Here is a 24556-nt window from a genome sequence, read left to right on the forward strand (position 1 = left end):
CCCACAAAGGAAGTTGCACATTTCTACTGATAAATATTCTGAAGTAGCCCCAGAGCGGTTATGCCCACTCACCCCACGTTTATGTCTTGAATGGCACCATCTTGCTGTGCTACCCCCAGGTCTTTTGGTTTTGTTTTACTTTGCTTTTCCAGTTTAACTCCAATTGGTACAGAGTTCTCAAAACTGTTCTTCTGGGTGGTAGGGTGCAAAGCAACAAAAGCAACTAGAATGCTGACCCTGGAAGGCAGTTCAGGGAGGGAAAGATGGAAAATGTCCCTCAGAAGTGAACTCAATGCTCATCACCGTCAATGATCACATTCTGCTCCTCACCACCGGGACCCACATGACTTCTCTCTGCTTGGTACAGTCCCCCGACCTGAATTTTAGAGGTTTCTGGATGACTTGCTTTTCCCAGTTTCCTCGTGAGAACAGTGTTCTTTATTGTCGGTGAAGATTTGTAGGCCGTGGTCAATAAACAGGAAATGGCGGGTGCTAGAAACGGGCAAGCGGCCCCACTCTCCCCGCTCCAGACCTCACAAACACGTGGAACAGGGTTCGGTTATTGGGTTGGCTTTTGCTGGCCATACGTTTTGAATCTGGGGCTTTTGGGCCATTGAGGGGTCTGAGGTTCGGGGCCCTTTTATCCTTTTATTGGCAAATTCACTGAAGTGTAGGCAGACAGAAAATGTTCAAGTGGCAGGCAGATAAACTTGTTAAATCCCTGGGAGTCTTTCCTTCCTTGCTCTGGGAGTTTATCATCTTGGTGGAGTTAAAAGGCAATTAGGCCTGCAGGTCTTTGCCGGCTTGTTTATTGGCGTTTTACACATGGGTGTTGAAGACACAGGGCTGTATTAAACATTCCAACCCTGCTGGCTGGAGGGGAACGAGACCTCAGCCCAACCCTGAGTCTCCTTGAGAGGGAGTCTTGCCAAAAAGCTGGAGGAAAATCGTTTAAATATAGTACCTGTGCCCCACGATGCTCATTGTTGGTGGAAAATTGCAGTCGGCCAGCTCCATGCTGTGTTACATTTCCTGGGAAATGGTTTTATGGAAGGGCTTTTGATGAAAAAGTTCATTCCTTTTGTAATTGTTCGCTGCCCCCACAGTGTTAGTTAAGGCAGAGGCACACTGGAAATGTTTCTTGCCTCAAATCTCCAGGGCAATTCCATTCATGAGAAGGGCAGCCTGTCCGTTTGAAATTGGCTGGGGGACAGATTTCCACTAAGCCCTGGCCCTTCTGGTTGCTAGTGTCCCAGGCAGGCTAGTCCTGGGCAGAGCTGGGGAGGAGGTGGGTCTTGGGTTTCTGCAACAGGCTCTTGCTTTTCTCACCCCCCACCCCCCATTCTTGGAGGCAGAGGTCTTTCACACTTGCGTGTTAGTGAGGTCATGTACCCCTCATCCCCACCCACCAGGAAATTTGTATTTCTTTTCGGAGACACCTTGGGACTGCTGAGAAGGCCGAGGGCTCAGTGTGCCGCAGTGATTCCAAACACCAGTGCTTCCAAAGCCCGGCTCAGGGTTCAAACGATGGCTCAGTGGTTAACTTTGTGGCTAATTGAAGGGGTTTTTCATCAATAAAATAGGAACAATAGTCCTTGCCATGCTAGTTTGTTGAGAGCATCAATGAGATTGCGCATGGAAAGTGCTCAGCACAGTGCCTGTCACATAAGAACATCATAAATGGTAGCTTCTATTACTGTTATTGTGATTAAATATGCTTTTTTATCTAACACTCATATGTATTGCAATATAGAGATTTGTGTATATGTGTACACACACACACACACACTTAGTTGACAACTATATTTTTTGACTAAACTTGTCATACCTTAAGTTATTTTTATTTCACCAACCTAGGGTGCTGCTGAAATATAAAAGCTTATCTGGGTCAATGAGAAAATCCTTGCTCAAGTCCAGATGGCCGGAGCGGGAGTCTGTCCGTTTCCACAGCTGCCTGTTGGGCTCCGCAGTCCACGCAGCCTTCCTAAGGGGCTGCTGCTTCCCGGGTCCTCGTTTCCCTGAGAGTGAGGCACCCGCCTTAATTGTCTCAACTAAAGAAAACACAATAGATAACTGCAGCTTTTATTCCCAATCTGACCTCCAGGTTCTGAAACTAATTTGCCATAGTGTCTGTGCGAGGACTTCCTCTAGCCCAGGAATGTGGTTCTGATTAAGGACATCCTATAAGACCCAGGAGGGTCGCCGGGGGAGGAAACCGGTCCCAGCCGCCAGTGAATTTCCATCCTCCAGTCAGATATATGATATTGAAGACCTGGAGGTATGGGGAGTTTATCATGAGGGAGACTGGGAAAGAGAATTAAAGCAAATGGCTGACAAATTGGCTGTCTTTTATGCAAAGTTGACAGGCTAGTGGGGCTCCTACCTGAAAGAGGATATGCAGAGCCCTCCGGCCAAATGGCTGGCCAGGCAGCAGGCTTTTTGATGTCGGCCTGCCTGCCACTCCTTGTAACAAGGCCTCTGCTGAACCGCCTCCTCCGAACAAGTGAAGACTTAATTTTTACCTAAATTATCTTAGTTTCCACAACTGTGATCATTCATTCCTCTCCGTAGGGCATGCGATGTTAGGGTACGCTGCCTGTGCTATGGACAAACAGGGTGCCTGTGAGTTTTTCTCCCAGCACTCTTAGGGATTGAGTCATAAGTGCTAAACTTTGCTTTATTCCATGGAGGCTAGACCTATCCCTGGAGCCCGTCAGGCACTGCTCACCGTTGAGGGAGCCAGGAGGGGGCTGAGGGCACTAGAGGACCTCATTTGCTCTCCCTGGATTCACCGGAGCTTTTCGGGGGGAGGGAAGATGACCGTGGTGTGCAGTGGGCAATGGAGTTTGGAGAGTTTGGAGAGAGCTTGGAGTTTCCTTACCAAATATCTAAGAATCTACTAATAGTTGTAACTCTAATATGATTTTCTTGTTAATCTCTGTCAAACCGTGAAATCTGATATGTTAGCCATGACTAAGCCATGAAATTTGTCAACTTTGTGACTTAACAAGCTCTGTTTAAAGAAGAAAAGTCTTAGCACAGAGTACTGGGCATTACTTCCCAGCGTCCTTTTCCCAGCATGCTTTTCCCAGCGTGTCACTACTATCTTATGACAACAAATAATAACAGCCTGTACATATTTCTTGTGCTGTTTCAAGGACCAAGGGTGGATAAGATAAAAAGACCAAACTTCAATAATATGTTTTCCTTTGAGGTGATAAATATGCACATGGTAGATCTGCTTAAAGTGGTAGATTATTTGTTTTTGAGAGAAAATAAATGAATAAACCTTGTCTTTTTAAAGGCATAGTTGCATAAATAATCTCTTCAGCATAGTAGAGTGGCTGTGAGTATAGACATTAGGACTTGAAATCCCTTTTTGTCGTTGGCTAGCTGGGTGAGTTGTACAAATCACTTAACTTTTCCCCCTCAGTTTTCTCTTCTGAAAAATGGGCATAATATTCCTGGGACCTACTTTGTAAGTGCTCCAAGGCACATAAAAGGTACGATTTCTAAAGCACAGAGCTGGGCATCCATGTCCTTTATCCATTTGGAGTACTATTGTAGTTGGTGTGTTATGATATAATGATATAAGAGATCATTGGGTATCTTTATTACCCAATAGGATATTAACTAAATTAAGTTCATGGCATTGGAGAAAAACTATTATTTTGCCAAAGGAAAACTGGGCAGTGTTTGAGTTTTCCACATGAAGGAAGGGAGAGCAGCACAAAGGAGGAAAGACACGGTGCAGAACTGCAGAGAGGTAAGGACCAGGCTGTCCTTCATGCTGTCCCTGCCAAATACATGCCTTCCCCCTTGGGCTCCAAGAAAAAGAATCCCCAGCTGTCTCCTGACCTCTGTTCTGTGGAGTCAGATAATCTGATGACTTAGAATCTTGATGACCATATAGTCCAGTGGGTTTGAAACTGATTTTGATACAAAACCTCATGCAGTGTTCCAGGATCTGAAAGGGCCCTTCTCGGATCCCTGCCAGTTAGATCCACGTGAGCGGCATAACCTGTGAAAACAGACTTGGTTGATCTGTTCATTTTACGGACGATGAACATTGATCTGTTCATTTTACGGATGATGAACCTCGAGCCGTGGTGTTCCGTGAGTTGCTACAGTTCTCACCCCTGCTGTCTGAGTGTCCTTGCCCCACCCAGTTCCTGTCCCATCGCCCAGACTCCTCCATTCCCACTCAGATGGAAGGGAAGAAAAGCAAGGCGTAAGATTCGGGATGGCTTTAATCAACTTGCCCAGGCCCTTGTGGAGTTCTTAGACCCTTCCAATGTCACAGAATCTTTGACACCCCCCCCCCCAAAAAAAATAAATTCTATGCAAAATGTTGAGAATGTGTATACATGCATTTTACTATGGAGAAAATTCTTAACTTTTTATCCTATTTTCTCAAAGGGGTTTGTGAACCTTCAAAGGGTTAAAACTGATTTCCTTACAATTTGTGCCCCTAAAGTTTTGATTGTGAGCTGCAAGGTTAACAAGTACATTCACTTTCTTAACCTTTCAAGGCAAATGCAGCACATAACCTAGTGAGGGCCGAGGCCCAGGCTTGCTGCACAACAGCAATTGGGGCCAGAATTCTTCAGGTTGTTTCTGCAGCTTTAGTTCTCAACCTGAACTCTAACTGGAACTAGGTTCTAACCACCTTTGAACCCAGAAAGCTTAAAGTTGATACAATAATGAATGTCTACTTATAGTGCTCCAAAAAAAGTGCATTTATTTTTAGATACAAATATTGATTTACTTGCTTAATTTTGCTTTGGTCTTTGATTAGGGTTGCCAGATTTCACAAATAAAAATACAGCACACCTCGTTGGATTTGCATTTCAGATCAAGAACCAGTGACTTTTTAGTACAGCTCTTGAGAAGGGGAAATGGATCAGCCCTTTCAACCGTGGAACTTTTATTGCAAAAATTAAGGGATATGTATTCTAAACAAGCACTGTACCAGAGGTGATAGACCTGTTCTAAAATTGGTTTGTGGTGATGGTTGCACAATTCTATCAATTTGCTCAAGATTAGACTTTACCCGGAAAAATGGATGAACTTAATTATGTGTTAATTATAGTTAAGAAAATTGTTTTTAAAAAATTAAGGGATAGCTTTATAACAACAATTGCTTACCTTCTTATTCTGAGTTGCAGACTAATTTGAGGATATGAGAAACACCATAAATCCACTCCTCGGAATAAAGCATGAAAGTTCCTAGATCAAATTATGCATAAACTTTCTAGATCTCCTGAAGCTCATCTCTAGATGCCACCTCCTAGGGCACCCGGATTCCAGCACTGTGACAATCCTCTGCTGGAAGTTGGGAGGAAGGCTCACCCCTGCTACAGCAAGGAGTTGCTGCTCTTGGTCAGTCACCAATTATGAGGGTGATCTGTGGTGACACCTGCTACCCTAACGAGACTGACTGCCTCTCTTACATTTCATGCTGAGAAGGACATGGGGAGGGCAGCACTTGTCTTAAGCTATATCTAGAGCCTTGGGTTATTTTGCTTGTTTGTTTTTTAGGAAATAATGGCACATGTCTGCTGAAGCAGACCCATGTTCCTGTCTTGACTAATGTCTTTGGTACAAACAAAATATTTGATCTAGGCACTTTCATGCTTTATTCTGAGGAGTGGATTTATGGTGTTTATTATATCCTCAAATTAGTCTGCGACTCAGAATAAAAAAGTAAGTGGGTAGTGAGTAGACTCAGTCAGGAGGCAATTCCATCAAAACACACTGAACCCATCCTGTGGCTTTAGTGCTAGCTGGACTGGAAGGGGGCTGCTCTTCTCTTTTATCATGAGGTGAATAACCAGTAGAGTGGGGTGGGCTGTGGATGCTTAGCCATAGGAAGATGCCCTGAGAAACTCATTCTCTATGTATCAAGAGTTGAGGACTAGCTCCTCCAGGTTTACTTACTAAATTCTACAAAGAACAGCTCATTATTCAGCTTGTAAGAGTCCCTGTTGAGCTCTACAGAGCTTCCAGACGAATACTTCTATTTTTCTGTTATTGTTTGTTTTAAACATTACCTCTTCACCAAAACAAAAATTAATAAGCCTGAAATAACAATGGGAAGAGGGCCAAGTCTCCTCAGAGACTCCTTTGTTCTTATTCTTTCTTCATTTCAGACATAGTCACACCCTAGCAGCCAGATTATACTGGTTGCAGGAGAGAAGTGAGAATGGTTGGAGAATGCAGGGCCAGAGGATGGGGCAGCCAGAACAGGGTGCTGGCTGCCTGGAGGGGGAGCTGCCTGGGAACAGAGGAAGCTGTGCTGGCCTAACTCTGATCATTTTAACTTCCCTAATTCACATCTCCAACTCCAGGGTGTTGGAACTTCTGGTGAGGGAAATTGCTAGAACCCAAACATTTTCCAGTGAAGCCCCAACAAAGACCAGTCTTCACACACAAACCTACCTGATTCTTTGGACAGACTTGATCAGAAATCAGTACTGGGGGGGTGTGCAGAAGTCTGTGCCTTGAAGCAGAGCCTCATCAGAGTCCCCTGGGGAGTTCCTGGGTGCTGCTTGGGAGAGGATATAACATTGGAGAGGACAAACCAATTCAAAGGCCTTCCTGAAGGCTAGCCAATGCATATGCTAATTAAGTGAATTCTATCTTAACTTCTTAAAGGAAGGAATCCCTGTAAAGAAAGTAAATGCCTTTCCTTGAAGAAATTGTCTATAAATCCTTCAATTTTGCTTATTTTAAGTGTCTTTATCCACATTTGTCCAAATAAGTGAAGCTTTACCATTTTGGGCTTTTTCTCTGTGGAGTGAGTTTTAGGTCTTTGCTGTAGGGATCGTTTCTGTTTGACTCCAGCCTCTTCCACTTTTTTGGCTGAACCTGAATCCAGCAACAGTCTTAAGGTTTCATTATCTTTCCTGTGGAAATGAGAATTCAAATGCCCACTTTGGAACTCTCTCCCTATCAATGCCTGTTCTTCATTTCTAACTTTCTCCTCCACCTCCTTTTCCACTGCCTGGTCTTTAGGTAAAAGTATTTCTATTGGTACAGATTCCCCCCCCCCCCCCCACCCACCCACCCTGGTCCTTAAGGGGTCACTATGTCTTACGTGGCTTCAGAGGCCCCATAGAAGGCAGTGCTGCCATTGTGGAAGCTTCTGTTCCTTCAGCGCTCCTCCGTGGGTACCCCACATGCTCCTGTAAAGTTCTAGTGAGGGTGTGGTTCCCTTGCTCCTCACACTTTAAGTAGAAGGCACCACAGAACTACACGGGCTTATATTTTCAAAGATGCTGCGAGGCAAATCCAATACAGACCTCAAACGTTCTATTAAAGCAGTGCGTCTCAACCAGGGGTGATCTGGGCCAGAATCCTAGACATTTGACCAATGTGGGAGACATTTCTGGTTGTCCCAACTCGGGGAGAGGGGTGCTACTGGCCTCTGGTGTGTAGGGGCCAGAGGACTCTACTGCACATCCTATAAGGCAGTTCCAAGGACCAACTTCAGTAGAGCCAAGGTTGCAAATCCTGCGTTAGAGGAATTCTTTTCTTCTTTTTCCTCAAGACCTGGGAATAAAGAAAGAAAGTGCTCCATTTTGATGAGTACACACGCCCTGGTGTCTTACATCCCATATGGACCCGGGAATTGGAGAGGAGAAGAGTACCATGGAGCAGGGCAAAGTGCGAGGCCGATGCAGGCCTTCGCCGCACCAACAGCTGTCTCAGCTCCAAGGAGAGACAACTTTGACCAAAGAGAGGACCCAAACATTACAAGGATGTTTAGTTTGTGATAAAAATCATTTTGCAGATTAAAGTGCTTCCTCTTGCCCATAAAATGGTATGTTCTTTAAATAACTCAGAAATAAGAGGCATGTGACTATGTGGTGAGCAGGAGGCAGGACCCAGAGCCTGGTCAATTAATTCCATCCCTGTAATGGAGCTATAGGTGGTGGTGCTCTCTATGCCTAAATGCTGCTTGCTGCTGTCCACGCGAAGGGATTCAGGTAGTTTCCCGGAACCAGTTTCTCCCTGTGTCTCTTGGCTCCATTCTCCCTCACTCTCTGGCTGCTCAACCAGCCGACCTTACCTCCTCTCACACCCAAGCCCCCTGAGAAGGAGGGAGACTCTTTCCCAGGATTCTCAGCAAAGTCACAGTGTCTCTCATTGGCGTTGATTGGGTCAGTTGCTCATCCCTGACCAATGGCCAAGGGGATGCTAGGAGCTGACTGGCTGAGGCTGAGGTGACACCCCTGAGTCTCTTGTGACCCATGTGTGCTGGAAGTGGGGCAGATGTGTTGTCTTAAAGAAAAATTGGGGCCCTAGCGGGTTTGGTTCAGTGAATAGAGTGTCAGCCTGCGGGCTTAGGGGTCCCAGATTCGATTCTAGCCAAGGGCACATGCCTGGGTTGCAGGCTCCATCCCCAGTAGGGGATGTGCAGGAGGCAGCCAATCAATGATTCTCTCTCATCATTGATGTTTCTATCTCTCTCCCTCTCCCTTCCTCTCTGAATAAAGAAATATATTTTTTTAAAAAGAAGAAGAAGAAAAATTGGGGTGAGATCATCAAAATAGGAAGAATGGATGCCCAGGACAATAAACACATACCCCACAGACACCCCACACACATATCCCCCTCCCCCGCCCCCCGCCCCACACATACTTCTTGCTGTTAAGAAGTTTGGGATTCTGCAGTGGAAGACTCAAGCCCTTGCCCTGACTTTGTCCTTAGTGCCTGGCTTTGCCGCTAACTGGTTGCATAGTTTGAGATAACCCCACAGCTCTCTCCCTGCCTGCTTTTTATAACTTGCATCATGGAAGTAGTAATGCTATTAGGGTGGTTCTGAAAATCAAGTGCACACAAGTAGTTGTTTTAGATGCCAATGAATTCAGTTCAGCTTCTAGAATCCAGAAGAATCTAGACCAGCTACAACCCACCCAGCTGGTCTATGGCTGTCACTTCGGAAGCCGGTGTCTAAATTTATCCCAATCCTCATTGTTGCAGGTCAGTGAGGGAAATCTTCTGAGGTCAATGAGTGAGGTAATTGGCTTGCTGTGGATCTTGAAAAAATCTCTGTTAAATGACATAATTGGTTTTAATTATATAATTATGGCACTTAAAGTGTGGGGGTGAAAGGTTACTATTATATTTAGAAGTGGGATCCCCAAATGAAGCCAGGGTGTTTGAGCCAGTCTTTCTTCGAGTTTCTCTTTTTATTTTTTCAGAGGGAAGTCAGAGTAGGCTGGCCTTGGCCCTGGCCATTTTGGGATGATTATCCGACATGAGGTAGTGCTGGGACTGCTCACAGCATCACAGGGACCTTTGTAAAGAGACGGGAAAGGGCTTCCGTAAAGACCTCATTGTGATCTGAAGTTAATGAGCAGTGGGAACTCAACTGTCAGCAATTGAATCTGATTGGGCAGGGTAATTATATGATGCCTCTGGTGTTTGCACATGCACGGGGATATTTTTATTGGAAAAAACCTAATTGCTTACTTACTTAGTGGAGGGAAAACCTAAACAAATTTGTGTTGTCATCGGTTAAAAAAGACATCCTCTCTTTGTCTGAAAAATAGCTGCGTGCTCTGCTTTTTAGAAGTGAGGGTTTTGTTTCTCTCCATGTTTGCAGGACTTGAATGAAATGATAATATGAAAAATGTAAAGGGACGCTACTTTGGACTGCATTTTGGTAAAATGACCGCGTACTTATCGCCATGTCTTAAACCATCCCCTTCCATGGTCTCTTTCATGCAAAGGCAGCTAGAACCCCGGGCAACACTCAGGCTACTGGGACTTGCACAGGTTTTTGTTTATTTTGCTGTGTCCTCCTGCATGGAGGCCCCTGGCAAGATTAGCTTCATCAGCTTTCTGGGTTTCCTTCTTGTTCCCCCTGCGATTTCCTTGGAGGAAAAGGAAGGGCAAAGTGAGAGCCGAAGGGAAGAAGCCGAAGTGCAGTCCAGGGTCTTGTTCCAACTGCCCGGAACGAGGTTGGAAGGTCACTCACCCGCCATGCTGGTGTGCAGAAAGCAGATGGCTGGGTCCATTGTGCAGTGCTCAACTCAGCATTGTGGTTGCTTTTCTATCTTCTTGTAGAACAAACTATTTTCCACGTTTTTTCCTTTCCTGAGATCCCAACCTGAAGAGGTCGAAACACGACTGGATTGTGGGGATTGGAGGAGCAGCCTGTGATGAGAGCTGCAGACCCCAGACCTGGTGCTCTGGTTGGGTGGAGGGTTACAGGCTGGAGAATGGCTGAGAACAAAGGGCTTTCAGCCCCTCACACCAGCCACGCTTTCTCATCTCAGATTCTTGCACGTTCTCAGACTCTTGGACACACCCCAGACTTGTCTGGCTAACTAAATGGGTCCTCTGGGTTCCGTGTCAAATGTCACTTCTTCCAGGAAGCCTTCCATGATCACTGACCAGCAGTCTGGGTTGGCTGCCCTTACTTTATGCTCCCTCTAAGTTCTTTTGTCCTTTAATTGCTTGTCTCCTTGTTCAAAACGGCCCATGAGCTCTATGAGGACCAGGCTTGTGTTTATATCTGTCACTCCTATATCCCCGGAGCCTGGCACAGTGCTTGATGAGTGTGTTTGGAATGACTGAATTAGGAGAGGCATGGTCGCTGGGTGTCGTAGCGCATCGTGGTGTGTGCTGCGTGGGCTTCCCTACCCTTGCTGTTAATACCGCTCTCTTGTTGCTTATAATTTTCATTGCCCCAGATGATCCAGCTCTGTTGGAGGCACGGAGGCACAGTCAAATCTCATGCTGTACATTGATCACCTGTCCAACCTTTGCCTAGAGTGGGAGCCCCCAGTTCCTTCAAGAGATCCACCTTTACCTGTCTTAAAGAAGAAGAGGAGGGAGCCAGCGGGAGGAGCCGTGGCAGTGTAACGCCAGAGCAGGTCCAGTGTTTACTTGTACCCTTTTGGAGGTGGGTAACTGCAAATGCCGTGGGGAGCGGGCTTTCCGAGAGAATCTGCCTCTGACCTTGCATTCGGGGCTCGCACGCACTTCAGTTTTTCCTGCCGTGGAGGGATTGCTATTTTTGTATTTAATTCGTAGACTGTGCCATGATTCCCACCAGCCTAGAACAAGAACCCAAGTTCCTCATCCACATGGGGCAAATTGTCATGTGGGCCTTGTGCTGTTGGTGTCTTGCTTTGTGGACAGAGAGTACGGATCACTCATTGGTTCCTGCTTCATGACTCTTCTAGTTGTTATTTGCTCTTTAACATCTATGGTTTTCAGTGGTCTTTCTTGCTTTGATTCGCTGGCTTTTGATGTTTTGAATCCCCTCTCCCGGGTCAACTTCCTAGATCATGAGATCCTGAATAACTCCTGACTAGATGAGATTTTGTTTAGGACCATGCCTCGGTGTTTAATTATAGCCCTCCACAATCTCGGGTATATTTGACCAGCTTTTTCCCTAAGCAGAATATGAACCTATGACCATGTAGGCCTCAGGCAAGAGGGCTTCCTAAGGAACCCGCAAACCCCCGGCCATCCCTAAGTTTGGACTGCCCATTGTAGCTGGGGCCGCAGTCCAGTCATCATTTCTGGGTGGATGGGCATTTGCATGTGGCAACCACAGCCTCACTGTGGCAGGCAGGAGGAGCTCTCAGAGTCCGGCTGCTTCTTGCAGCGTGTCTCTTGGTCTAAAGCATTTTCTTCCTCTGCTGGTTCTGAGTCTCTGTTTACTTTATATCCACCAGTTGCATCTCTGCTTTGTCATCATAAACATCTAAACTGGAACCTTTGAGGGTTCCTTCAAGAAGGAGAGTTTGAACAACCTCTTCTTTTTTTTTTTCATGTCTTTTATTTATTTATTTATTTATTTATTTATTTATTCATGTTTATTTTTCCATTACAGTTTGCTTTCAATATTATTTTGCATTGGTTTCAGGTGTACAGAAGAGTGGTTAGACAATCATAGTCTTTACAGGGCTCCCCTGATATGCCCAGTACCCACCTGCACCACCCACAGTTGTCGCAATGTTACAGGACACCTCTTCTTAGAGCGGGTGTGCTCACCAACGCTGTGCACTTTGACCCCGGCAGGATGGGCCATGGTGGGCTTGGCCATGAATTCCAGGCAAAGCGCATTTCGTTTTCAGTTTGGAACAGCACCAGGGATGCCTCCCCACCTCACATCCTTTCTGGATTGAGGCAGGCGATTACTGCCTACAGAAATTACCATCCGAACAAAAAAATCTTTGCGTGGCATCTGATTTATAATTAAACGTGGCGCTGCAGTGTCTGAAGCGCCTCATCCTGTGTAGTCACCATCTATTTCCTCTCGGAGTTCCTCTGCATGCAGCGTAGTCCCCTTGTAACCTGGCGAAGGACGCATTTTAGAAAAGAAAAAGGGAAAGTAGAACCAATGATTGCCATCGTAGGTCGAACTCAAACCACTGATAGTTTCTATTGTTTTACTGGAGAAAACACTTTCATGTCCCTTCATTGACTGATTTACTTATTCAGCAAACAGATTTGTCTGTTGTTTTTTTTAACTTATGGAGTTTCCTTTCTTTCTTTTTAAATTTATCTTTATTGTTGGAAGTATTACAGATGTCCCCTTTGCTTTTGCTTTTTTTCTTTCCCATTAAACCCCCCCCCCCCCCACTCCCTGCACCCACCTCTTCCAGGCCTTGCCACACTTTTGTTTGTGTCCATGGGCTATGCATATATGCTTACAAGTTCCCCGGTTAATATCTCCCTCCCCCCACCTTCGCGTTCCCCACCCCCACCCTGCTCCCACCTTCTCTCTGAAATTCATCAGTCTGTTCATGGTTCTGTGTCTCTGGATAAGTGCCCTGCCTGGACCAGGAAGGGCTTCTGAGCATCACCTGGGACCTTGTTAGAAATGCAGATTCTTGGGCCCCACCCAGACCTTCTGAATCAGAAACTCTGCAGGTGGGGGGTCCAGCAGCTGGGTTTGAAAGAGCTTCCTGGGGATGCTGCTGCTGCACACAACAGTGTGAGAACTGGTGGCGTGAAACCCGTGTGAGCGTGTGAGGTGAGGGCAGCAAGGAGTGCACTCTCCCCATCGTCGAGGGGCCTGTGGTCCAGTCAGGGCACAGGGCATCATCCATCAGTGAGGCAGAGTGACCTTCACGAAATGCGAATTGCTTCATATACTCACTTCCTAAGTCCCTCCAGGCAGTTCCCTTTGTACGGGAATAAATGTAAATGTGTGGGTTAGGCTTACAAGGCCTGGCATGCTCCATCCCCTGCCTACCTGCCCAGCCTCAGCTGGTGCATTCCCTCCCTGCCCTGGCGCTCTGCCACTCACACTGGCCTTCTTTCCGCTCCCCAGACACCCCCACTGACTGTGGGGTCAGCAGGAATCTGTGTTGAGGAAGATGAAAAACAAGAGAGAGAATTGCAAAGGTTAAGTAACAGGCTGGGTCACCGATGTATTTTTTCCTATGGCACACTATTTCTAAACCAGTGTCCCAATTGGCTAATATATTACTAGATTGATGCTTTTATATATTGGGATCATATGTTAATGTGATAATGAATATTAGTGGCCGCATCTTATAGTGTAGCCATCTGAGAGGACTTACAGGTCATGAAGGAACTATTAAATGTAGTTTAGTTGAGTCTTAGCATAATGTCGTTGTATTGATTTCTCTCTTTGAGAGTCGGTCCCGCAGGCACAGTGCTCCGCCACGTGCTGTAGCCGAGTCAAGTGGCTGGAGGCACGAGGTGCTGAGGGTGAACTCCCCTGTGTGGCACCAGCACATCCCCGGAGCGGATGCGTGGTCCCTGGGATCTTCACTTACTTTTAGGGGAGACAGTGACCGTGTCCGCTGGTTTTGGCTCTGTAGAAACTTCCTGATGCGTGGCAGTTTTGATCTTTGGGATAGTAAACGTGCCATGTGATTTTGGAACAAAGCAGCTGTTTGGATCTGTATTAAGTGTGAAAAAAATGGTCCCTCGGGATTCTCTTTACAATACAAAGGGAACACACATTTTAAATAGGATCTGTTAAAGAAAAATCAATTTGTAATAGAGGCAAAGGGTGTCTTAAGGATTTAGGACGAGTAGAGCCAAGAACAGGGACCATGGTTTGGGTTTGGGTTTGGGTCTGGATTTGGTTTTGACTGCCCACAGCTCTTTCACAGTCCCCGGCAGTATTTTCTGATGGCGCATATGCAGTTTGGGGTTTTACTGGCTGTTTAGGGGGCCTCTCACTTGAGATGGTCAGCAGAGGGGGGAAGGCCGGTGTGCAGGAGCCATCCAGGAGCGAGGCCGGTGGGAAGTGCTGGCTCCCGACAGCCTCAGCTTCCCCTGCCTCATCCAGTTCCTCCAGGAAACCAGGGAGGTCTCCTCAGCACGGGAGCCCCCTGACTTGCAGGAAACCCTCAGCTAGTCTGCCCTGGGTGGCTGTGAACAAGACAGGATTGCCCTGTCCCTGCCTCTCAGGAGCCCACAGCCCGCAGGCCAGGACTTCAGCAAACAACTCCGAAGTGCATTTTCACACTTGGAAGGGTAAGGGAGCTGGGACAGGAGAGAGGAGGGCAGGCTCTCTCTGTGGACTCAGGTTGAGAACTGGAGGATGTGTCTAGGTTGGTGGCATGAGGGGGGGCGGGTTAAGGGAGAGTATCCCCAGGGAGCTGGCACTACCTCCTTTACTAGCTGGACTCTGTCCCTAGAAGCTGCCACAGCAGAAAGTCTGCAGTGAAAACACCCAGTCTCCCTGCAGGATGAGCTGCAGGGGCTGCGATCTCCCTGTGTCCACTAACAGCAGGTGCACCGTGCCCGAGTGTGACATCCGCGTGTGCACTGTGCCTGAGTGTGACATCCGCACGTGCACTGTGCCCGAGTGTGACATCCGCACGTGCACTGTGCCCGAGTGTGACATCAGCACGTGCACCGTGCCTGAGTGTGACATCAGCACCTGGGCATGTATTTCTCTTCCGTTTGTCAGTTCCCCTCTGAGATCCCTCCTTTTGGGGGAGCCTCTGCTGGTCTCTTTCCTGAGAACATAGCTTACTGGGGGAGGGGGAGGCATGTATTATTCCCTGGAAGACTCTTACATGGCTTTCTGGCGAGGCATTTGAGCATCTTCAGAGAATCTTTCTGAGTGTGGCCAGCAGCTCCTAGAAGGAAGGAACTGCCTCTGCCCATTGCCTTCTTGAACGGGAGTCGTCACTACACATGTCGCATCTGTCCCAGCCAGAGCGCAGTTTGAGGGCAGGCTCTCTGTCTGTTCTTGGTGCCCAGCACGCTGACTTGGCACAAACCTGGCTCTCAGCAATAGCTGACAAATGAAAGAAGGGATTCTGCAAATCCAAATGCCCTTGTAGTGCAGAGGCTTGGTTTCAGGAATGTGAAATAGAACCAATGCCTGATTCATCTATTTATCATCCGCCCGTGTAGAGGCAGCTCTGGAGGACCCACTGCTTAACCGTGAACCGAAACACCATGCGTGGTGCGTGGTAAGTTCACAGTCCATCGTGGTTAGCAGAGAGAAGGCGCAAAACCGGCTCTGGCGTCTGGGTCCCTTCATGTTCTAGTCCCACCGAACATGCAGGAGCCCCAGTGTTCCACCTCTCCTGTCATTCAGAAGCGACAGTGCAGGGTACCAGGCTCTGAGTGTGTCTGCTTCTCTTCAGACACATAGGGGGAAACTGGGGGCATGTGCTCTGCCATGTGGAGTGCCCAAGGACGGCTCACTGGCCATCTGCACAGAGCCTGGGTGAACAGAATTGACAGGGAGCAATTCAATTTCAGGGTGTTCTGACTGGATTTTTAAAAACTTAACAAATTAAGGATGAAAGTAATTTGAAGCATCTAGGTTTCTATCTGCTGTTTCTGAGAAGACAGAGGGTTTCTTTGATGAAAGCGAATGGAGCATTTCTGCAGACCTGAAAAATCTGAGCCTGTGATGCAAAACAGAACCTACAAGTCAATTGTGGCCCGGGTGCCAGTATGGCTGGCCCACACAGGGTCCTCGAAGCCTGCAAATAGCACATTATCTAGCTTTCTGGATTGGGGGAGGGAGGGAGGGATTAGGTGACCTAACTACACAAGGCCATATTCCCAGAGAGTCCATGCAATCCCCTTCGTAAACTCCTCACTAATGTCTGCATTGCTTACACCCTTCATGCCCCTCATTCCTGTACCTCCCTGGCTGCTGTCAGCACAGGGAGCAGCCCTGACTGGGACCTGCAGAGGAGGGCCAGGTGGTGGGCTGGCTGTGGTCAGCTGCAGCGGGATGATGTCTCGGTTTGCCTCTTCAGTCTCCTGTCCAGATGCCACACGCCAGGGCCTGTAGGGTCAATGTCAGTGGGTCCCCACCCAACCCGAGCTTCTCATGAGAACCAAGTGGGCACCCACCCAGGCCCCACCTCAGGGATTCTGACGCAGTTGCTCTGGGCTGTGCACTTTGGAAAGCCTTCAGTGTGGTCTGTGCCCAGCTCCCCTGCGCTCTGGACAAGTGTTCTGCTCCCATCGGCACTCTTCTTGGCCCAGATCCTCTTCCTGAATTGGTCTTGAACATCACAAACTACGGTCATAAGCCACGGAGTCAGAGAACATACATGTCAAAGTGGCTTTTAAAAATAAAAGGGGTAAAGTGCAAAAACCAAAAGTATTTTGGTTTGAAATACCAACTATACCAACAAAAAATGGGACTTGGGTGGGGAAGATGGCAGACACAGATGCTTGCCTTGTCTCAGACACGGGCGTGGGAGGCGCTGCTACGTCTGCTGGTTCCCGGGGCAGTCCGGTTGGTGCTTCCTACAGGCAGCCTGCTATTTTCTCGCTAGATGCTTGTGAACTGTGTTTTTCTTTATGTAGACAAGTCAATACTTGTGCCAGACTAGATCTAGTATTTGCCTGCTTTACATGTTCCTGGTGTTCACTAAGCCCTTTTAACCTGCTACATATGTTTTCCATCTACATGAATTTATTGCTTCTTTTCATAGTTTCAGCCTCTTCTTCTGGTGCATCTGTTATCCTCAGGTTCTTCACTATCTAATGCCCATATCCATCATCCTGCCCTTCATACATTACATCTCTATATTCCGGGACAATGCGCAAGTGGGTACGTTATTTCACAATGTATTTTTTATGTCGGTGACTGAGCTCTTAGCTGCTGCTGCTGCCCATCGTGAGGCCATTATTACATGTTTAGTGGGTGGTGGGTGGTAGACGTCCCCTTCCATTGTCCATCCTCTGCCTGAGTGCCCCCTGTGAGCTTTCAGACTGACAGGGAAACTGAGTCTGCCAGGATGGCTTGCCAAAGGTCACATGATTGGCTCCTAGTGAGGGTGGGAATCCAACACTGGTCTACAATCCAGGGACCTTTTTATCCTCAAAGCTCCACTTACAAGATCAACTCTGAGGTACAAAGTAATTGCATAGACAAAAATCATTACTATCATCACCTAATGAAAATATCGCACCTATTGAGTGTGAATATCCCAACTGAGCACTGTTTGCCCCATATTCACCATCCCTCCCCTTCTCCAGCACAGCTTGCCAAACAGCTTCCCTTAGAGCAAGGTAGCATGTGGAGAGAGTGAAACACGGTGATTTTCAGTTGGGGGCAGTTCTGCCCACCCCTCAGGTCGGGTGTGAGGAGGGTGCTACTGAGATCTAAAAGGCAGAGGCACCCTAACCGGTTTGGCTCAGTGGATAGAACATCAGCCTGCGGACTCAAGGGTCCCAGGTTTCGATTCCGGTCACGGGCATGTACCTTGGTTGCGGGCACATCCCCAGTAGGGAGTGTGCAGGAGGCAGCTGATCGGTGTTTCTCTCTCATCGATGTTTCTAACTCTCTATCCCTCTCCCTTCCTCTCTGTAAAAAATCAATAAAATATATTTTAAAAAAATAAAAAATAAATAAAAGGCAGAGGCCACGGCCCATGCTAAACGGCTCAATGCCCCCAACCCCCCACCCACACAATGCCGCATAAATATACGTGACAATTTCTGATTATGTGTATAGAGTATTGAGATTTCTAAATTAATAATTCATTTTAAAACATTACTGAATTCCTAGTAGCCTTTCATCATCAGGTGTTTTTCTGATTCAAATGACAAGAGCAATACTATTACTTGGGGGGAGGGGTGTGCAAAATTGTTTGATCTTGAAAAGGAGTCCCCATCGAAAATGTGCTGCTCCTGCCGTTCACAATACATGTGAAGTTTGGTTGTGCCTTTGTCAAGTAGCTCCCAGTCCAAAGGAAAAAACCCCCGAATGCCTGATGGCTCTCACCAGTGGCTACAGTGTCAGGGCAGATCTGGCGAGCAGATGTTTGTGGTGGAAACTTTCCACTCTAGAATAGTTCCTTCTGAGGCAGGAGGGGGGTTAGGCCAGAGAAGAATGTGCCAGACAATATGCCCCTTTTGCTAATCAGTGCTGTCATCTTGGCTGCCCCTCCAGCAGCCTCGTCTTCCTGAGATCTTCAGTAAAAAGGCCATTCAACAAATACATCTGGCATCAGCCAGGATTGTTCTAGCTCAGCTCTAACAAGGAATGGATTTAATCAGATTCAAAGGAACTTTAAGACTCATTCCATAACAGCGTTACATCTCCGGAAGAGCTCCGGAAGGCAGATGATCGAAAACCAGTTTCTTGAGCAAAACTTGCAAATGACGAATGCAAAGTAATTGAGTTGGCTGTGCACAAGTCTGAAATCTTAGAGACATTTATCAGGCACATCGGGGCACATACTATATCCAGGGCTTCACTGGATTAATCTAATTAGTCTTCATAGCAAACTATGAAGCCTGTCCTGATCTTATGACTATTTTATAGAGATAGCATCTAAGGCTTAGGCTCACTAGGCAACTTGTCCAAAGTCACAGTTACTCCTTCTGCTTTAACCATTGGGATGATAATACAGTCACACTGCTGGTTTTGAGTCAACAAGCTACTATTTTAAGCTCTACCCCTTGTTTCTTTCATTGGAAAATGCATTTCTTATAGACATGCAGTTATTATAAGAAATGCTTATTTGAGTCCATTTTAATAAATTTGGCAAAGGCTAGTATATATATAAAACAGTAACAGAAACACTGAGTTTGATGAGAAATGTATTTCCAAGTTGTCTTCTCTCCTCATTTGCAGCCTCCACGCATGATAGGGTGTGACACAGCGGTCACTTGCAGGGAATCAGAGTGATCCTCCAGGCAAGACTCCAGCGCTTTCATTAACAAGATGTGGTTTTTAGCTGATCACATGGCTTCTCGGGGTTTCAGACTTCTGGCACACAGCAGGTCATAGTTTATGTAACAACCATTTATTTGGCATCTGTTAGATGTGCAGATATAATAATAATCCTCAAGTAATGTGATCTGTTGTAGAAGAGACATCTGTACCTCTATGAGGGGCTCTGGGCACTGCAGGCTGCCTAGTCAGGGAGATACCAGCAAATGCTTATTGAGTGCCTACTGTGTGTCAGCAGGCTCTATTCCAAAAGGGAGAGATTGCTGCTGGGGGGGAGTTGAAGGGGGGGGGGCTGGAGTGATAGTAAAACAGTAAACAAACAAATAAGGTGATTTCAGAGACCAGCTAATTGCTTGAAGAAAATGCAATAGAGCAGTATAATAATGAATAGGGATAGGAGGAGCTATTCTACCTAAGATAACCAGAGAAGGCTTCTCTGAGGAGGTGACACACACACACACACATACACACACACAAAAGCCCTGGGAAATGAGGACAATTTTCTAGGCAAGAGAAATAATTTTATCTGTTAATATTGCTATAGCAACACCTTTTGGATTAATATGTGTGATTATGCTTTTTTCCATCCTTTTATTTTTCAGCATTTTTCTTCCATTTCATAAATAACACAAAGCTTTTTTAAAATCTTGTGTCTCTGCCTTTTGATGCGTGAATTTAAGCTGTTTATGTTTATTGTAATTAATCCATCTGGACTTAACTTTGTCTTTTTATTTTGTGTGTTCTATTATGATTTCCCTTTTCTTTTTCTTTTCTCTGCTGCCCTGTTTGAATTGACTGTGCTTTCTCTATTTCTTTTTATTTTCTATTCTACTGATTTGGAAGTTATATATTCTATTTGTCTTCCCTTCATAGTGTGGATATTATCTAATGCAGATTTTGGAAAACACTCACAGGCCCTTAATGCACCTTCTTCAGTTGGTTTAATGGCTTTCTCTAGTGTCCTGACTCCTGGTGGTTTTCTCTTTAATGGGGAAGGGTGTAAATGCAAGTGTAGAATATGGTCAGTGTGAAGATTATATCTTGCAGTATGGATTTCCAACTTGCCTTTGCCAAGACTTGTGCCCTGTTACTTGAGGGTTCTGGTCATTGACAAACTGTAAAATCCTCATGGGTTATGGGTAACAGTGTGGCTTCTAAGCAAGCAGTCTCTTGGTTTCTTCTGTTGCCCTTCTCCTTGTCTGCATTTCAGCTCTTGTAAGTGATGATAAATGTTAAATGGCTCCTGTAAAACTGTTGAATTGGCAGTTTTTAAACTGCATAAAACACTGACATTTTCATTAGATCCTGGCCCCGAGGAGTGTCCGGCTTTCATCATAATGGATTTGTTTACTTCTGCAGAGAGTCTTAATGTGCTGCCTATGAGAGAGATCTTACTGTCACCTGCTCTTAAATGAGAAAGTCTTTGTTCAGCCAAAGGTTTTTGGAAAAGGATTTGAAGAGTTTTTTTTCACTGCCCCCCCCCCCCCCTAGCTCCTCATGCCATCTCCCAAAAGGGTAAGGGATGAGAAGAGAGTCTTTGAAGAACTTCGGGATTGGACAGGAAGAATTTCAATGTAAAAATATCCTGCAGAGTCCATTAAGAGACAATGTTAGAAATTGCTATTAAACCACTATTTAGTTTCAGTGTATCCTGTTAGAGATAAGCAAGTTATATCTATGTCTTTGTGACCTCAATCTTTTGGTCTACATTTAAACAGATATCTTGATTTTGGATTAATACACTCTCTTGTGTATATTAGCAGAGAAAACGTTTTAAATGGCTGGGTCCTGATAAGAAAAAATAAGAAAAGAGAAGACTTTTATCTTCTGATCATTGCACTATATTTTCAACATTTTTTCAGAAGATGCCAAATTCTTCATGAGCAAATGTAGAGTCTTCTCCATTTAACAAGCTGGAAACTGTGTGTGCTGAAAGGGCCGGGAATGTTAACTTTCCTGGAATCAACAAGTTCGCAATTTATGGCAAGATTTCTTGCTTATTTTTAAAGGAACTTCCTTTTCCGTATTAGCTCCTTGAATATGTCATTGGCAGGTTTGTCTACTTTTGCATTTCAAGAGAGGCAGCCTAGCATGGGAGGCAAAGTCCCGGAGTCAGGCAGATCAGCATTTGAATTCTCCTTCCAGGACACACTAGCTGTGGAATAGTGGATGAGTTAATGAACCTTTCTGAGCTCTGTTTTTCTTTTCCTTAAAATTAAATTAATAAATCAACTTTTCAGAGTTGATATGAACATCAAATAAAATAATATATGCGAAGTGTTTAACACAAAACCTGGTACATAGTAGGGGACCATTTAATGACATTTGGTGATGAAGATGATACAGATGATGATGCAAGTGGTGATGGTACAGACAATGGTAATAGAGATGATGAGAGTGATGGTGATGATGATGTTGATGATGGTAGTGATAATGGTGATGAAGATGGTGGTGGTGGTAGTCAAATTACTGGATGTTAGGAGTCCTTTGAAAAAGGCTAAGAGAAGTTTATTAAATACTTGAGAAAAGACAGAATTATCTGTTATTACCTGACCTATAGTTCCCCAACTGTTACTTGGATACTTTTAGTCAATTAGGAGATCCTTTTTGAATAAAAATCCATTATAGACAGAAAACCACAAAAGCCTACTTCACTCATACAACTTTCTTTTCAGGCCTGTACCTGTTTTTGAAAAGGCTAAGAAGTGTTACTTTGAGTCATTTGATCCTTTTGACATCCATTTCCTTCCTAAAGCTTGCTGATTCCTTGGCATGTATGACATTAGATGTCCTGGGGTTCTTCTGTTTCTTTGAACATTTCTCTGCCATCTTTGCCAACTTCTCTTTCTTTAGTCATTTGGATACATGAGTGTGGAACTTAGAGAAGGCAGTGCAGAGAGGGCCAACAGGGAGATTGGGGCAGAAGCTGATTGTAGTGTCACAGAAGCAAAGACGGGCAAAGTTCCAGGTAGAGCGGGAAGGTCAGTAATTTTGAATATCAGAGAAATGGTTAGGATGAGGAAGGTTGAGCAAGACCAATACTTTTGTCTATGAAGGTTCAGTTTTGGCATTGGGACACAAAATCACTGGGATGGTGAAAGACGAAGAATGGGAGTGTGCCTGGGAGGTAAGGGCATGGAGGCCACAGACATGGAAGAGAGAGAGGAGGTCGCAGGGTGGAAATGCCTTTTTTTTTTTTTTTTTTTTTTTTAGATAAGAGAGGATAAAGTGTATGTTTAGACCAAGAGGAAGGAGCCAAGGGAAGGTGAGTACGAAAATACAAAAGCAAGTAGATATTAGTCCTGGAAGGAATGGGAAAAGGAGGAGGAGAAGTTGATTGACCCATAAAAGCATCTGCCACATCCCCAGTGAACAGATGGGTGAGGAACAGTGTAATCTGTGAGGCTCATGTTGAATGACCTTGATCTTCTGTTAAAAGAAGGTGAGCCTTGGCCTGTAGCTCACTTGGATGGAGTGTCGTCCACTACACTTAAAGGTCAAGGATTTTATCCCTATGATCTGTGTACCATAAGTACCCTATAATCCCACAGATGGCCCTATACTGCTCCCACTTCACCCATGGGCCCCTCCCTTTCCTTCTCCTCATACCCAGCCCAGCTTTCAGATGGTTATCACATAGAAATAAATCACTGGATGATTTGCACCAAAGTGAGGACAATTGCAAAGGTGTATTGTCTCATCCCACCCAGGCATTAGTGTGACAGGTAGTTGAGTGGAAGGAGCGCAGGATCAAGAGTCGAGGGCATGGAGTGTAGTCCCAGGTCTATCTAGTCGGTTACCCTATTATTGTGCCCTTTATAGCACAGGGTGTCATGTCTTTCTTGCTTGCCATTCCATCATTAGCCAGTTATCTAGTACGTGGTATATAGTAGGTACTGATGGAATTTATTTGAATGGGTTAATAGAGAGAGATAAAGATCTTCAAATATCCCACTATTCTATGCAAGTATGAGGGACTATTACTCCGATGTGCATTTTAGCAGGCACAATATCATTCCAAAGAATAAATTTCTAATAGTAGAATGTCAGCTACCACTGGTAGGCCAGTGAAAGTAGATATTTTTAGCAGGGCTTTACAGAATTGCTTAGATTTAGCCATCTAATGTCTACATCTATTGGTTTGGCTTACAGATAAATTAGCTCCTACTTCTTCAGTAATCTGATCCAAGGTGATTTAGTCATTTCTTATTCTTAATGTTAAAAATATATAGTGATCTGTCATTATAGACAGAGCTATGGTCTGGGCAAGGCAAAAAGAGATGAAAATGGGTTCTAAATAGAGAAGCAGAGTTTCCTTCTCATCCACTCTTTCTACATTCTCCACCCTCCCTGCTAAATAAGATCTCTTTCTACCTTTCCCCAGGACCCCACCAGCATGGAGAAATCGATTGTCAGCCAAATCCCCAAAGAATAAAAGAAAAATATGTCTTCAGAAGGAGAGGGCAGAGGGGAGAGATGGAAGCATCAATAAAGGCTAAAGGGATTGGCCTAGAGTGTGCAGAATCCTAGAGGGTGTTTATTTTCAAAACAAAAGCTTACGGATCAGGTACTTTTCAACAGATGAGAAAAAGGGAAGGAGCAAAGCTTGTGCCTGGGCTTGGGGACATGCCCACAGTGGCCCGAGCTACTGAGTCAGCAGGACTGGCTTTTGTTCTCCTGGGTCTGGCGGCAGCTTCTAAGGACACAGGATTCACTAGTGAGACAGTCATATGCTCTAAGAAGGCTGCATCTGGCCCGGCCACCCTTCCAGTTTTGCTGGGTCACTTAGAATCCCAACTTCCTGCCCTGCCCACACTCTGGAACCGCCCAGGGAGGCCTCACCAGACATTGGCAGTCAGCCTGGCATGATGAGGAGATGTTCCTCACAAGGCCTGCTTTGGGCTGGCATCTTTTTGGGCACTGCTCTTTCCCACAAATATTTCTTACAAAAAGCCTTTGAAACAGGAAAGCCATCTTTTCTTTAGAACTATGTGTCAGAGTAGTAGACAGACATAACTCGATTTAAAATCCTCTTAGGCCACTTCTGTGCTGTGTGACCTTAAGCAACTGGGTTACGTTTTCTGAGCCTCAGTTTCCTTCTTGGTAGAATGGAACAAATTGGACCTGTGCCATCGGTGTGGTAAGGATGAGGATAATGAAGATGAGGTGTTTGACAGATGGTCTGGCAAAGAGAAGGTCAGTGTTGTCAGTGAACCTGGCTGGAGAGACCCCCAGAACCCAGCCAAGACGTGAGCTTTTTATCCTTGTTAAGGATGTTTGGTTTGGGCCTCAGTCAGCTGCTTCTTCGATCAGAACCACACACACGCTGATGTTTTGAGTGATGATTCTCTTTGTAAATAGCTCCTAGTCTGCATGAGTAAC

General features: G+C 45.6%; 1 protein-coding gene across 6 annotated transcripts in view; it reads left to right on the plus strand.

The window, feature by feature from the left end:
• ERC2 (ELKS/RAB6-interacting/CAST family member 2) overlaps positions 1-24556 on the plus strand; it is an 880873-nt gene that overhangs the window by 772610 nt on the left and 83707 nt on the right. For 4 of the 6 annotated variants that reach the window (XR_004971467.1, XR_004971469.1, XR_004971470.1 and 1 more), the window contains one exon: positions 10707-10918. The exons of 1 other annotated variant lie outside the window; for it this stretch is intronic. The gene's annotated coding sequence lies outside the window, so the exon portion shown is untranslated. The remainder of the gene's footprint in view (positions 1-10706; positions 10919-24556) is intronic. One more of the 6 variants, XR_004971468.1, reaches the window with a different exon arrangement.

This window comes from Myotis myotis, unplaced genomic scaffold, assembly GCF_014108235.1.
Source record: "Myotis myotis isolate mMyoMyo1 unplaced genomic scaffold, mMyoMyo1.p scaffold_m19_p_13, whole genome shotgun sequence".
In the NCBI taxonomy this organism is placed as follows: domain Eukaryota; kingdom Metazoa; phylum Chordata; class Mammalia; order Chiroptera; family Vespertilionidae; genus Myotis; species Myotis myotis.